This window comes from Myotis yumanensis, unplaced genomic scaffold (assembly GCF_028538775.1).
Source record: "Myotis yumanensis isolate MYYU_CA2020_CCGP unplaced genomic scaffold, mMyoYum1.0.hap1 SCAF_4, whole genome shotgun sequence".
NCBI lineage: Eukaryota > Metazoa > Chordata > Mammalia > Chiroptera > Vespertilionidae > Myotis > Myotis yumanensis.
The window spans coordinates 53,444,881-53,459,467 of record NW_027223755.1 but is presented as its reverse complement, the minus strand read 5'-3'; the positions used below and the strand labels follow the sequence as shown (position 1 = coordinate 53,459,467).

The following is a 14,587-nucleotide window of genomic DNA, read 5'->3' as shown; positions in this document are numbered from 1 at the left end:
TATTTTTTAAATGGGGGAGAAAGATTATTTAATTTAATTATTATATTCTGTCTTCATTGTTAAAGTGATAGCCTTCAATTAATCAGGCCTCCCTGGATCAATGTCCTACTCTGACATTGAGATGACCATGCATTTCACTTTAACCAATAGGGTATTAGCAATATGTTGCAAGTAGCCTTGAAAAGCACTTGAGCTTTGAAACTGTGTTTCTCGTGCTGCTTTTGGAACCCAGGTGCTGTGTGTTTGAAGAAGCCCTGGCTAGTTTGCTGGAGACTTGTGGCCCAGCTAACAGTCAGTACAAACATATATGAGTAAGGTCATCTTGGACCATCCATTCCCAGCTGAAAATCTGTCTGATTGAAACTTCATTAGTGAGTCAAGCAAAAGGCCTGCCTGAGTAAACTCAGCCCAAAGTGCCAATCCACTGAATTTTGAGCTAGTAAGGTGATTGTTATCATAAAACAAGATAGAAAGGCTTATTACACAATACTGATGTATCATATGCCATTTTAATGTTATCTTGCTTATAACATATATAAAGATATCAGAATTGAGGCTAGATTAAGTATCTGAATGCATTTAGTGGAATAATATTTAATAACTCAAGGTATGAAAAATAGAGTTTTTCCCTGACTGGTGTGGCATCTTCCCATGCTCTGAAAGGTTGCTGGTTCAGTTCCTGGTCAGAGCACATGCCCGAATTACGGGCTAGATCCCTGGCAGATGTGAAGGAGGCAGCCAATTGATGTTTCTCTCTTTCTCCTGCTCCCTTCCTCTCTCTCTAAAATATCAATAAAAATATAAAAAAAAGAAAAATAGAGTTTCAAAAAGCATGAACTTACTAAAATAACTAAAACACTTGACTTTGAAACAAATAATTGTCTAATATTTACTTATTATTTACACTCTCACCTATTTATAAAATAGATTTGGAGCATTTTATGTATTAAAACATGTAGACCCAAAGTAATAGGAGGCACACAAATTCATTTGAATGGCAAACCTTTTTTTTATATGAGAAATTTATGACATGGATCTTAATTGCAGATAATAGGTTTTGAATATTGTGTTTTCAAAAGACACACAGATATTTTTCTAATATATATTTCTTATAGTATCTCTTGAAAAAATAAGTATGATCAAATTTTACTTTATTTTATTTTCAGTTTTTTTTAAATTTCTTTATTAAGTTATTACATATGTGTCCTTATCCCCACATTACCCCCCATCCCCCCCACTTATGTCCTCACCTCCCCCCCTCCCCCGGTGTCTGTGTCCATTGGTTAGGCCTATATACTTGCATATATGTCCTTTGGTTGATCTCTCCCCTTTACCCCCACCCTCCCCTACCTTTCCTCTGAGGTTTGACAGTCTGATCGATGCTTCTCTGTCTCTGGATCTGTTTTTGTTCATCAGTTTATGTTGTTCATTATATTCCACAAATGAGTGAGATCATGTGATATTTATCTTTCTCTGACTGGCCTATTTCACTTAGCACAATGCTCACATTTTAAAGCAGCTCAGGACCTCCTCAGAGGGACCTGATAACCAGGCGTGATGATTTCCATATGAGCCAAAGAGCTTGGCTAGAATCAAGATATACACATCTCCAGTTTTCCCAGCACCTCACCTGCTTCCTGTCAGGCAGTCATCCCTTGAAAAGTGTGTGCTGAGTGGAGGAATGTATTTATTGAGCATCTATTTGCACTGGGCCCATCGAGAAACACTGGAAGGACTTCTAGTGAGCAAAACAATAATGGCTCCTGGCCTTGTGTTACATAAATAACTGTGGAGACAGGTTTGAATCAAATAGTCACCCATTCTATAACCATCCACTGTGATTAATGCTACAAAGCCAAAATAGAAGGAACCTAACATATCTGGAAGTGACAGAAGGCTCCCCTGAGGGAGCAACATGAAAGCTAGGATCTGTTTAGTGAGGCCGTGCTACCAGATGAAGGGGAAAATGGACAGCACACCTGGGAGAGGAAAGAGCCATTAAGGAAGGTGCTGAGGCAGCAGGTCCAGAGGGGGAGCAGTCAGGGAACTACAGTAGGTGAGGGTGCCTGTGAGTAGAGAGTCAGAGTGCAGGTTGAGATGGAGGTGTGGCCATCCTGCCTGCCTCACACTCATTTTCTGCACACCGGGAAATTCCATCAAAACACTTCTCTGTTCTTTAATGTGTCTTTTGAGTTTTCCCCATTAAGCATGCAATACTTTTTTACTGGAAAAACGAGATTGTTTGTAAAAGGTAGCCCCATGAAATAGCTTCCAAAGATGTGTCACTTTGTTAATTTTTTATGCCTTTGCTTTTTCTTGAACTTCATATCCTACACATCTCAGTACTTAATTAAAAATTTTAATTAAATCAGCCAGAGATGGAAAAACACAGGTATTAAAGAACAAACTCACTGTCAAATGTGATCATCCAAATGCTTCTTGAGAAGCAATAGTTATGTGTCCTGCCCCAAATGTTATATGCAGTCTGTACCGACACTAACAACATTGTAGGATGTCGCTGGGGTTCTCTTTCTTCAATTCCGGTGATTGTGCAAGGAGAGATTTTTATTGCTGTTTATTCTCTATGAAATTGTCACAAATCTTTGCCTTTTCAGGTTGAATTTGATTTTGGGTGAGAACTGCAAGTCATTTTGAACAAGGTTGAAAAAGAAAACAGATGATTGAACTAAAAATTAATAATTATATTGAAAAATAATATATAACTATAAGGTAATAAGACTAATTTCTTATATTGCTCATAAACCAAAGATTAAGACATTCTTATTTTTTGAGTAATGGCATAACTGGAATAAAGATAGAGCCCTCTCCCTAGGGTGACTATGTCAGGAGTTGGCATACTTATGTAATTATAAATTCTGAAATACATGTTCAAAAATCAATTTACTTCACTTAATAAAACTTATATTCATTCATTCATTCATTCATCCAATCTTGAATGTCTACTCCAAAACCAGCTTTATTCTGGATAGTTAAACCTAAGATCTTTCTTTCAATAAACTTCAGTAGTGATCAGCAATCAAAAATTGGGGTGCATTGAACTTTTATACATCAATGAATAAAGACAGAGAGACCTGCCCTAGAAGAATTTACATGTTAGTGTGGAATTGAGAGATAAAAAAAGTTACAAAGCAAATGAAATTAAGTAAATCATATAGTATGTTAGAAGTAAATTAAGTAAATCATATAGTATGTTAGAAGTAAGTTAAGTAAATCATATAGTATGTTAGAAGTGGTAACTACTATGACAAAAAAAGAAAGAGTAGAACAGAATTAGGGGGTTGGAAACCTGGGACTCAGGTGGCAGCTGAGGTTAATTAGCTAATAGCAAATAGTTATATTGTGATCACATTATTGCTTTGTCCTCAATATAAGTTTATATGTTTAAAATGATTCCATCAAAACTCAAACAAGACAGTTGACCTACCTAGAAGTAAATAAATATATACTTGTATTAATCTGCTTGAGCTACCATATCAAAATACCATAGATTGGGTGGTTTAAGCAATGGAAATTTATTTCCCCACAGTTCTGGAGACCCGAAGTCCAAGACAAGGTGCCAGCACATTCAGTTTCTGGTAAGAACCTCTTCTTGGCTTGCAGATGGTTGGCAGATGGTTCTCACATGGTCTTTCCTCTGTGCTTGTGCAGAGAGAGAGAGAACGAACACATTCTTGTGTCTCTTCATCCTCTTATAAGGGCACTTATCCCCTTGGAATAGGGCCCCACCCTTATTACTTTGTTTACCACTAATTACCCCCAATAGCATCACATTGGAGCTTAGGGCCTGATCATACGAATTTTGGTAGGACTCAATTCAGTCCATACAATACTTGAGTCATTTGAACACCCTAAAAAGATAAATACCATCAATGGAACAAGCAATTAGGTTGGGAGGTACAAACCTAAGAGTTGCACATTGGACTAATTTCCTAATAATTAATGGACATCATTCCCCTACCTTCCTCATAAAACATGTACATCCTAATGTTTAATGTGTGTGACATTTCAGTGTTAAAAATGATTGACCTTTTAAAAGGTTGGCTTTTTAAGGATAAAAGTTCAGTGCACCCCAATTCTTGATTGCTGATGACTACTGAAGTTTATTGAAAGAAAGATCTTATGTTTAACTATAATCTCTTCTATGTGAAGTAATACCTTTGATGTCCAGATAAAAGCACTTTTAAATTCTAAAACAAGATAAAAAGACATATAGAAGATGAAAGTCATGAGGTGATGTAAGAAGAGAAAGAAAAAAATGGGAGAAATATCTTTGAGGTCCCTAACAACCCTTTAGATTTTATTGAATCATTTGACTGAGTGGTTTGTCATCATAAAATCCAGGATAGTAGGATTATATATTTATGGAAAATAATAGAATATGTAAGTTCCACAAACATAGGAATTATGACTTTGCTTTTCTGTAAAGGCTAGGATAATATTATACATTCAGCATATGTATCATAAATGATAGTGGTGGAAGGAGCAAGGATTGCAAATAGGAGGATCATTTTAAAGAGAAAACATATCAGAATACAGTTTGGGAATCCTTCTCAGATTCAAACAAGAAAGTACTGTATTTCAGAACCTAAAGCATAACAGACATTCAATTACTGGTGTCCTGAAATATATTATCTGACTAGATATGGCCCTAATATTGATTTATTTGAAAAATAATCATAATCTTTGAGAAATTCCATGTTTCAGTTTGAAAAATGAATGTTTTAATTGAATAATAAAATATTTATATGTAACTCCCTGTGTATTAAAGAAATAATCAAATTCTTAAGTCAAATAATAACATTTTTAAATAAGTTATATTAAAGTGCAACTATCTAAGGTGGAGAGAATACAAGAGAAATGTGTTATGTATTTTATTTATATAAAGCACTGGAAGTGCTTTTGAAATGATATTTTGGAATAATGCTGACCTGACTCACTAAAATTTATTACTACGAATTTGAAATAGATGCTTAACACTGCCAGGCAATCCTACCCCTCTTATATAATAAAGTCACCTTCTCTTAGGCAATGTTTTTACTCTTCTTTCTTCTTAAAACTCCAGAAACCTTTCCCAGTTGATAGTTTCTCCAAATATTTTCAGAGAAATAAATACAGTTAGATATGCTGTACTTCATCTTCCCACTACCCAAATCTACTGACCTATGGCCCTGGCTGACAGTCTTCTTATGATGATGGCAGGCAAAGTCCTGCTCCATTTAGGCTCCAGATCCCAACCACTGCTCAGAGCTTGACTCTTTCAATGATCTCTTTCCCTCTTATTTCTGGATTTTTTCCCTTTTTTCTGAATAATTCCCATTTTGCATATAAACATGAATTAATATCACTCATTTCTAATTAAAGGAGCAAAAATTCCTCTTTCAACTCATGTCATTCTCCATCTACTCCTCCATTTCCTTCATAGCTTAAAGTGTTTCTTCTCACTCTACGCTTTTCTGTATCTCTTACTATCTCAATATGGTAAAGTAGGTTTTTATTCTTACAATGTCACTGAAATGGCTTCTACCAAGGTCAACATCTTGCCAAAGCCAAAGGTGATGATGATGATAATAATAATAATACCACCTCTATAATGCCTACTGTGTGTCAGGCAATATTCTAATTATTTCATCTATATTAACTAATTTAAATTTTACTATCACCTTTATAAGGTAGGTCTGATTATAATACCCATTTTACAAATGAAAGCACTGGAAAGCTAAATAACCTGACAAAGGTCTCACTGTGTAAAATGATGCAGCCAGGATTTGAACCTGAAGCAGTCTGGTTTATGATTTCTCCTCTGACTGCACTGTTCTTTATCAATACCCTACTTCCCATCTCAGCAGCACTTAACATGAACCACTTCATCTCTAGTTCTCCGTGAACCATCATGTTTTAAATTTTATTTTAATTAACTTATTAGTTTTAATTTCTTGCATTCTTGGTTATTCTCTCTGAGTCTTATTTGCTGGTTCTTTCTTCTCCATCAGCCCTTCGAAGGTTGCAGTTCCTTAGAGCTGTGTTCTCAGCCCTGTTCTTTACTTTGCACCCTGGTCTCACAGTGTAGAGTCCCATCTCTACACTGCTGACTCTCAAATGTTATTGTTCCCCAGACTTTACAGCAGGGGTCCTCAAACTACGGCCCGCGGGCCACATGCAAAGACAAATATTGTATTTGTTCCCGTTTTGGTTTTTTACTTCAAAATAAGATATGTGCAGTGTGCATAGGAATTTGTTCATAGTTTTTTTTTAAAACTATAGTCCGGCCCTCCAACGGTCTGAGGGACAGTGAACTGGCCCCCTGTTTAAAAAGTTTGAGGACCCTTGCACAGAGTCAAAAGCCTAAGTGACTTCTCTGCTCTGATTTCTGTTAGGCATCTCTAACTTCACATTGGCCAGGACAAAACTATTGATTCCTCTCTCTACTCACTCCTGCAAAAATCCCCTTCCCTCAGTCTTCCAAGTCTCACTGACAGAGAGGCCATGGAAAATGCATGCTTATATCCAGTGAAAATTGAACCAAATTCTCTTTGGAGAGCTGCTGGGGATTCCTAGGCTCGGTTTTGGTGCTGAAAGCCTATGGGAGTGTTCTGGTAAGGGGGAGAGGGCCCATAATGCAAGAACTGGTTTTCTGTGGCACATGTTCTAGCCAGATACATGCCGCATGTATTTTGAAATGTGTACTTGGACACAGCATCATGGCCCAGAGGATTGGGAATCAAAAGCTGAGTAGTTTCTAAGATGTTAGGAACGCTTTAAAGCATCGTTTTGAGTCCTTTGTTTAATCCATACATTTTGAATCAGATTCTCCCATTTTATAAAGTGACGTTTGCAATTTTATATTTTCCCATTTTGTAAAGACAGTCTGACAGATATTATGTGTGTTCCCACACAAATCTGTCAGTTCACTCATCTTCATCCACCACCCCCTCCTATGGTTCAAATTTGAAACTTTCTGAAGCAGAGAATGCTAGGCGGCTGGAGGTAGTCTGGTGAAAACTCAAAAGTAAAAATTCGTCTTAAACCTTCATTTATCTGGAGTCCTAATCTACACCACAGCAGGTAACTGCTGGGTGGAGAAATGCAGGACTTCCGTGGCCCCTCTGAGGCCACAGGTAGGGCACACAGGATAGTACTCTTCAATTTGTATGTATAACCCTTAAAATTCTTTTCTCCTTTGTGCATTTAGGCATCAAAGAATGTCCCAGAAAACCCGTATTTGTACACTGCTACTTGGCTTTATCCCAAACGATCAGATCTTGTTATAATCCAAATTATTTCTGTAAACTAAAAGTATCATCTTGTTCTGAATGGTAAATTCTGCCTCTCCTGAAGCCCAGTGATGTTTTCAGTGAAAAGGCGGACAGACATTTCCCATGCAAAGAGGTGGGTGTTTTTCTTGCAAACCTCAGGATGGATGTCATCTCTTAAAGGAAAACTGTTTTCTCTTCTGAAATACACTTAAGGGATCCTCAGTGACATCTAAACTTGGAGTAAACCCTGCAATGAGTCTAAGCTCATAAACCCTGTTTGTAATTGTTTTTTTTCCTAAACCAATCATTAGAAAAATCAAACATTTTACATATTATATTTTCTTTTCCCAATTTTTATAAAAAAAGAGAAGCTATTTTAGTTTTATTTTTTAATTTGCGTAGTTAATATATGCACATGGCAGTTAGTTCAAAAGGTACTTAAAGACAGTGAAGATTCTCTTTCCTATAGTGTATTTTATTACCTAGTTCTCTTTGGAGGGAATCAAGTTTACCAATATCTAAGTATATACAACACTCTACTCTTGACCTTTGAGGTTACAATAACATAATAGTTAACATACATCACTAAAAATCTGACTAGATATTATACTTTTAAAAGTATAGACACTATAATTATATAAATAATGATATTGAGAATAATAAGTAGACATCATAAAAGAAAATAGTTAACTCTTAATAAGTATTTCTTTCACTCTTTTCATATTTCCATGTTTATTTCATCTTACATGTTCTCTGCTAAGTAACTCACTTCATTGATTCTGAAATTAAAATGTTTCTTATAATTGTTGGCATCTTACAATTAGTTGGCAATGCTTTTATTTCTTAATGGCGCAATAAGTAAATATCTTAGATTGGATAAAGTATAATTTGACTTCTTACTTCTTGGGAAAAAAAGACAAATTAGAATTGTGGTAGATAAATAAATGAGGAGGGTTTGGTAGGCTTCTATTTAGACCTCTAAACAAAAATTAAAAACATTTAAAAAATTACTCCCAATCTTTAATAATTTTCAGACTTTAGGCTACATTGTGTTGTATGTAACTAGCATTTAAAAATATAATATTCTGATTTCAAAATGTCACCTAATGATGTAGGTGAAATACTGTGGAATAGTTCCAACACAACATCTAATAAGGTGATTAAGTCAATATCTTTTTAAAATGCTCGTGTTTGGGCATTTATTCTAAATACAGATCTACTGATGTTAACTTGAGAACTGCTCTCTGGCATTATTCAGAGCAAAGTTTAGTTATTAGGAAAATGTCTAGCAGCACCTCCTTGTTATGCAAGGCACAGAAATGGTGTCCTCACCTGTACTGAAATGTGGAAAGGGATTTTTTTCTGTAAGACATTACAAACAGGGTCCAGTTGATAGTGTTCTACAGTGTGTGTGCTTCTTTCAAAACATTTGTTTTAAAAATGTTTGGCTTGGCACTATATGAGGTAGAGATGTACAGAAAAGGCCAAGGTAAATTAGATGTGCTTCCTCAGAGCTTGGGTCTGCTGGTATAGATAAGCTGTGTGCAAATAGCTAGAAAAAACAAATTAAAGAGGTAAACAGTGCCATAAAAGGTACATCAATAAAAGGAAAGACATGACATCCATCACAAAAAGATAAGGAAAGCACCATGAAGGAAGTATTTTTACAAAACTGATAAAAATTAACACAGGAAATTAATTGGTTATTTTGTCACAATTATTGGAAAAATTATTTTACTGATTTTTTAATAATCATCATCCAATAAGTGAAGATTTTTTTTTTCTCCATTGATTTTTAGAGAGAGTGGAAAGGAGGGGGGAGAGGGAGAGGGAGAGGGAGAGAGCTGATGTGAGAGAGACACTTGGATTGGTGGCCTCCTGCCCCAGCCTGGGATTGAATCCGCAACCCAGATACATGCCCTTGACAGGGAATCGAACCCCGCAATCCTTCCATCCTTGGGCCAATGCTCTAACCATGGAGCCAAACCAGCCAGGGCTTACTGATTTTTAATGTTCAATTTAGGTAAGCTAGACCCTTTTTGAAGATAATAAGGTTTTTTTTTGTATGTATAGTTTTAAGTAAAAAGTTCTGTCTACATCAAGACTCTTTCTGGGTAATCTCACCTTGTTTTTTCAGAAGTATGACACAAAGTTAAAATGGGTGAAATTGCTTAAGGATTTGAGAGTGTGAGAATGCAAGCAATGTCTGATACTAACTAACTATAAGCTAAGCGGAAAAATAGATTTTGGGTTTGGTAGGAAGTAGAGGGTCTCAGAATCGTCATCCTGTCAGCCACAGCTGTGACACACTGTGGGACTGCCCTCTCCCCCTTATTTCCAGCCTTTGGTTTTCAGCCTGCCCCGTGGGAAGGCACCTTCCTGGTCAGATTTTCCTAGTTTAGTCCAAATCAAAAACTAGCGCCTCTATTTTTTTCCTTATTCTTTCTAAAGAGGGAATCACCATTACTAGTTCTTATAAAAGCATGCCAAATAGACAATAAACATTTCCATTGGTATTTAAATGATCATTTGAACAAAGACTTACTGGCCACAGGAGATTTATACCTTGTGTATTTTTTTAAATAAAAAGGAGGCACAAGTTTACTTTTAGTCAGAACCTTGAACATATGAACAGGTTTTAGGACCTCATTTATTACAGATTCGTAAGGTGTTTCCAAAAGAATCTTGCACCTTAGCACCTGGAATTAATGCTTTTTCCCCCTTCAAAATAATACACTCTCTCACATGGATTTCAGAAACTTAACAGACATAAATGATAGCAGAAATCTAAAGTCAGGTGTTATTTTGTAATAAATCTTATCACTCACCGTAGTGACAGAATAAAAATGTCTTTTTAAATGCTTGGCTTGACTCTAAGAACTTCTGATTTTTGGCTGAACTTAGTTTAGCCTAGCCAGTGACTGTGATCTTGGAAGCAAGCTAGACAGGGGGAAAATCTTCTATATATATAAAAGCCTACGCGACCATTACGACTGAACAACTGGAATGACTGGATAGACTGGATGACTGGCTGGTAGCTATGACATGCACTGACCTAGACCTTGCTGCTGGGGCCCTGACAGCCCTGAATCTGGTTCACCTGCACCCTGGACCCAGACTGGAGGGAGGGGAGAGCCTGATTCCTTGTGGAATTGGCCATTGGTTAGCTTGCTGCTGGGGCCAACCTCTCGTGGCCCCTCCCCCCTGCAGGCCCCCCCCCCCCCATTGGCCCCGATCTCCGGCCAGGTTGAGGGACCCCACCCGTGCATGAATTTGTGCATTGGGCCTCTAGTTTAATAATAAAATTGATATGTTCTATTCCTTATTTATTGGCAGCAACTAGTATCAGAATGTCTGCTTTGCCCATAGATGATAACTAGAAAAGTCAATGTGTCACTTAGGGTTTTGCTAGTGGTTATAAAAAATAAACCAAAAAAAGTCAGTGGCTTAACACAATAGAAGTTGATTTCTTACTCACACAACACCTAGTGTGTGTCTTTCTGAGTGTTCCTGGAATCCAGGCTCCTTTCATATTTGGACTGCTGTTTGCTGGGGGTCTTGGAATCCTCGTGTTTAGGCAGAAGAAGCATAAAGGACAGAGAAGAGGAGACACAGACTCTTTCATTCACTTTGGCTATTAAGTGACATACATCTCTTGCACTTACATTCTGGTAAAATATGGTCCCGTCTAGATTGCAGAGGTTTCTGGTAAATGTAACTGGCTAGGTTGCTGCTTCCCAGAAAAACACACGAAGTAAGAGTGGATAAGTTTGCTGGATTCACAGTATCTGTACTATGGTGGTGGTGGTGGTGGTGGTGTTGATGGTGGGGTGACAGGGTCCTCAAATTTTGTTGCAGAGTAAGCTATTTCTGCCCAGTGCAAGTTGATCCCACCTGATTAGAGAAGATTCTGTGGAAAGCCCAGTGGTAATTTGTTTTGAAAAGCCATGTTGCTTTGGGGAGAATATTTCATGCCCACTAGCTGAGTGTAAGAATTCTAAATCCAGTAAACCTACCTACTCTTTTTTTAAAAAAATTTGCATATTCCTTCTAAAAGGAAATGGGAATTTATGCAAAAGTACTTCTGACTTGTTTTGCTTGTCTGCAAACATTTGAACTGATGAAGTATTGATATAAGTAAATTGTCTTCTGACAAAGGTATTAATTAACCTACAGCAGAATGTCATGACCAAGAACTGCTGGGCTGAGATATAAGGTAGGTGTATAAGAAAATGCTCCCTCAGGATACATATGTAATACTTTAAATAAGAAAGAAAGAAAGAAAGAAAGAAAGAAAGAAAGAAAGAAAGAAAGAAAGAAAGGGAAAGAAAGAAAGAACTCCTTCTTTGAAGTCAGTAGATTTGTCTTCTGATCTTATTTTCTGCTTCTGTGTGACCCTAGGCAAGTTCTCACCATCCTCAATTGTAAAATTAGACTTGAAATTGATGGTCCAGCTCTGACTCTTTCTGTACTAAATTTTTTTTTCAATCTATAGTTTAAAGACTTTGGAATTTAAAGGGATAGCCTGAAGGGGTAAGAGTAAAGAGAATATGGCTAGCAAATCAAGCACCTCACTTGGTGAGCAAAAATGTCCCCATCTTCTGAGAATTTGTATTCAGAATAAAAGATACTTAAAATGTAATTATTCTAATAATGATTTTATAAGTATCTGCCAGTTTGAGGGGGAAGGGCTTTTAGAATTTTATTGGGCATCTTAGCATTGTAAATTGACTTTAGTTTGTATTATTTTTATATTTCCAATGATATCTGTCTTGCTTTTTTTGTTGTTAATCCTCACCCAAGGATATTTTTCTATTTTTTAGAGTGAATGGAAGGGAGGGGAAGAGACACAGAGAGAGACATTGATGGATTGGTTGCCTCCCCCATGGGCCCAAGCAGGTCAGAGCCTGCCACCAAGGTACAGTTCGACCAGGGCCCTGGCCTGCCACTGAGGTACGTGCCCTTGACCAGAATTGAACCCGGGATTCTTCATTCCCCGGGGCCGATGCTCTATCCACTGAGCCAAACCAGCTAGGGTCTGCCTCGCTTTTGCTCGAAGAGTGCATCCTCCTCTATTGGGAAATATAGGTGGTTTCGTTTTTTGTTTTCTGTTTGTTTGTTTTGGTGTTAGGGGAAACCTAAGTGGTCAAGACTGAATTTGTTGAATGCACATCCCTGAATTCTGGATAATCTATGAGAGCAGCTGAGCCTCCTGATGGAAAAAGGTCATGGACCTTAGTCTGTGTGCTGGTTAATTCAGACTCTTGGTAAATTTGTGAATGTGCTGAACATGTCCTTACAGGCAACCCTCATGTGCCAGGCATCCACTACTTTTACAATGAAAATAATTTTACTTCTTTTGTGATTCCTTCAAATGCCATATTAAGTGTTGTTTTAATTTTTTTTTAAGTAAAATCAGTCATGTAGTAGATACTGAGCAATACATAGCTACTTATTGTTTCTACCAATTAATATTTCTTTCTGGATTTTCATTATTGTAAGGCTATGTTGATTGTTTTGGATTTCTTTTAGCCCATGTAAGGCTCCTTCACAAATATTTATCAGCATTCACTAGATGTGAGGGACCTTCTTACGTGTACTGGTGGATATTATGACCCATGAAACAGCACAGATGGTACAAAAGGGAAAGGTATGTGGACATGGGTGACTTACCAGTTGTTAGCAAGGCCATTCTTTTCTTTATGATAGTTGGGATCACTTTTATAAAATTGATTTTATTTGAAGGCTGTTGGGATGCTTATTGGTCTACAAACTTTACAAGCTGCCTCAGTTGTTGAGGTTCCATTGTAATATCCCATCCCCTCTGCTTTGCTCTTTTAAAATATATAATTGGCTCGTGTTTGAGCCATAATACATTAAACTTACTATTAATCATTAACACCTGGCTGTGAATTATTTGGTGAGTTTGCTCAGTGCCAGCTAATGGAGAGTGTCAGTGCCTGAGACCTGGAAGGAGGGAGCTGTCCGGACTGTTAGCAAAGGGTCTTGGTTCCCATCTGGTCCTCCATGTGCGGTCCAGAGTCAGGCTGGCTGCTCCCATAACTGTACCTGAAGCCAAGAGCACTTCAAGAGAGTGAAACATCCCTTTCCGAAGGGCAGCTCAGGTAAGGCTCAGTCTTTTAAAAATATTCCTAGGATACTGGAGAAAGTAAAATAAACCCAAGGTAGGGAAATAAAAAGGAATGTAGAGCACAGATGTCTTGTTTCTCTGAACTGTACTGCACACTCAGATTGGTTTGGCTGATTCCTTTGCCCTGTTGTAACCGTGTTATTGGAAAGTGAACTGCCAAATTCTCTTTTGATACAGCCATTCACAGTGCCTCTGAATGGTGAGACTAAATGGACAGAAAATTGATTGAAGCTTTCCTAGCCACATCCCACCTGAGGAAAATTGCTTTTCAGGCTCAGTATCAGCATAGCATTCTTCCTTGCTTAAGAATTGTGGGTGGTCAATTCTTGGACAAAAAGGAGATAAATATCTTTAGAATTTGGAGAATTTTCCAAATTAATAGAAGAGAGGAGCACATGGCAGCTGCAGAATAGTATAAAATAAAGCTGAGAGCTCAGAAAAGTTAGGGCTAAAACCAAACTTTACTTCTTAGTTTTACTTAGACTTTTCTTTTCACCAGATTTATTTCTGTAAAAGTTATATGCTAATTCTTATTTTATCTTTTTTTATTATGACCTACTTAAGAAACTTTTGTGATCAAGTGTTACTGTTTATTTATAAATGGTGAATAATATTTATACAGGATTTTTGGACAGGGCCTCTTTGGACAAAGCTTGAAGTTCTCAAAGTAAATAATTTTAAATACAAAACTATGTACATAAACTCCTAAATTATTGTGTACTCATGTTTCATGCTCTCTCGGAGTTTATTTTTTATCTCCCTCATAATTAACACTCAACTAAATTTAGTATGAATTTATTTTTCTACGTGGTTATATTTGGTACAATGAGCTCTGAATACAATATTCTCTATTATGTTTTAGAATACTGTTTTTAATTTTGCTTCTGATAGAATAGTGTCACAAGGATCATTTTATTCTTTGATTATTAGTCTGGAAAACGACATAGCCAGTTTTATGTTTTCTAAAGCGTCCTTTCCACTAGAGTGTTATTCCCTCTCCTTGCCCTTCAAAATGACTGTTCTGGTCCAGTGAGATGGGGTCAGTACAGACATCCATGATTTGTGCTTTCAAAACAGCACGTGGCCTGCTAACCTGGAGGGAACCTCTGAATCTTGGGTTTACTGCCAAACACAGAACTCCCATGAGATGAGCAACTATATT

General features: G+C 37.1%; 1 protein-coding gene across 6 annotated transcripts in view; it reads left to right on the top strand.

The window, feature by feature from the left end:
* The window catches only part of MCTP1 (multiple C2 and transmembrane domain containing 1), a 434,948-nt gene that overhangs the window by 94,623 nt on the left and 325,738 nt on the right, over nt 1–14,587 (top strand). Inside the window, exon 1 of one of the 6 annotated variants that reach the window (XM_070412345.1) lies at nt 13,266–13,399. The exons of the other annotated variants lie outside the window; for them this stretch is intronic. The gene's annotated coding sequence lies outside the window, so the exon portion shown is untranslated. Of the gene's footprint in view, nt 1–13,265; nt 13,400–14,587 lie in introns of those variants that run through there. 6 annotated transcript variants of the gene reach the window in all.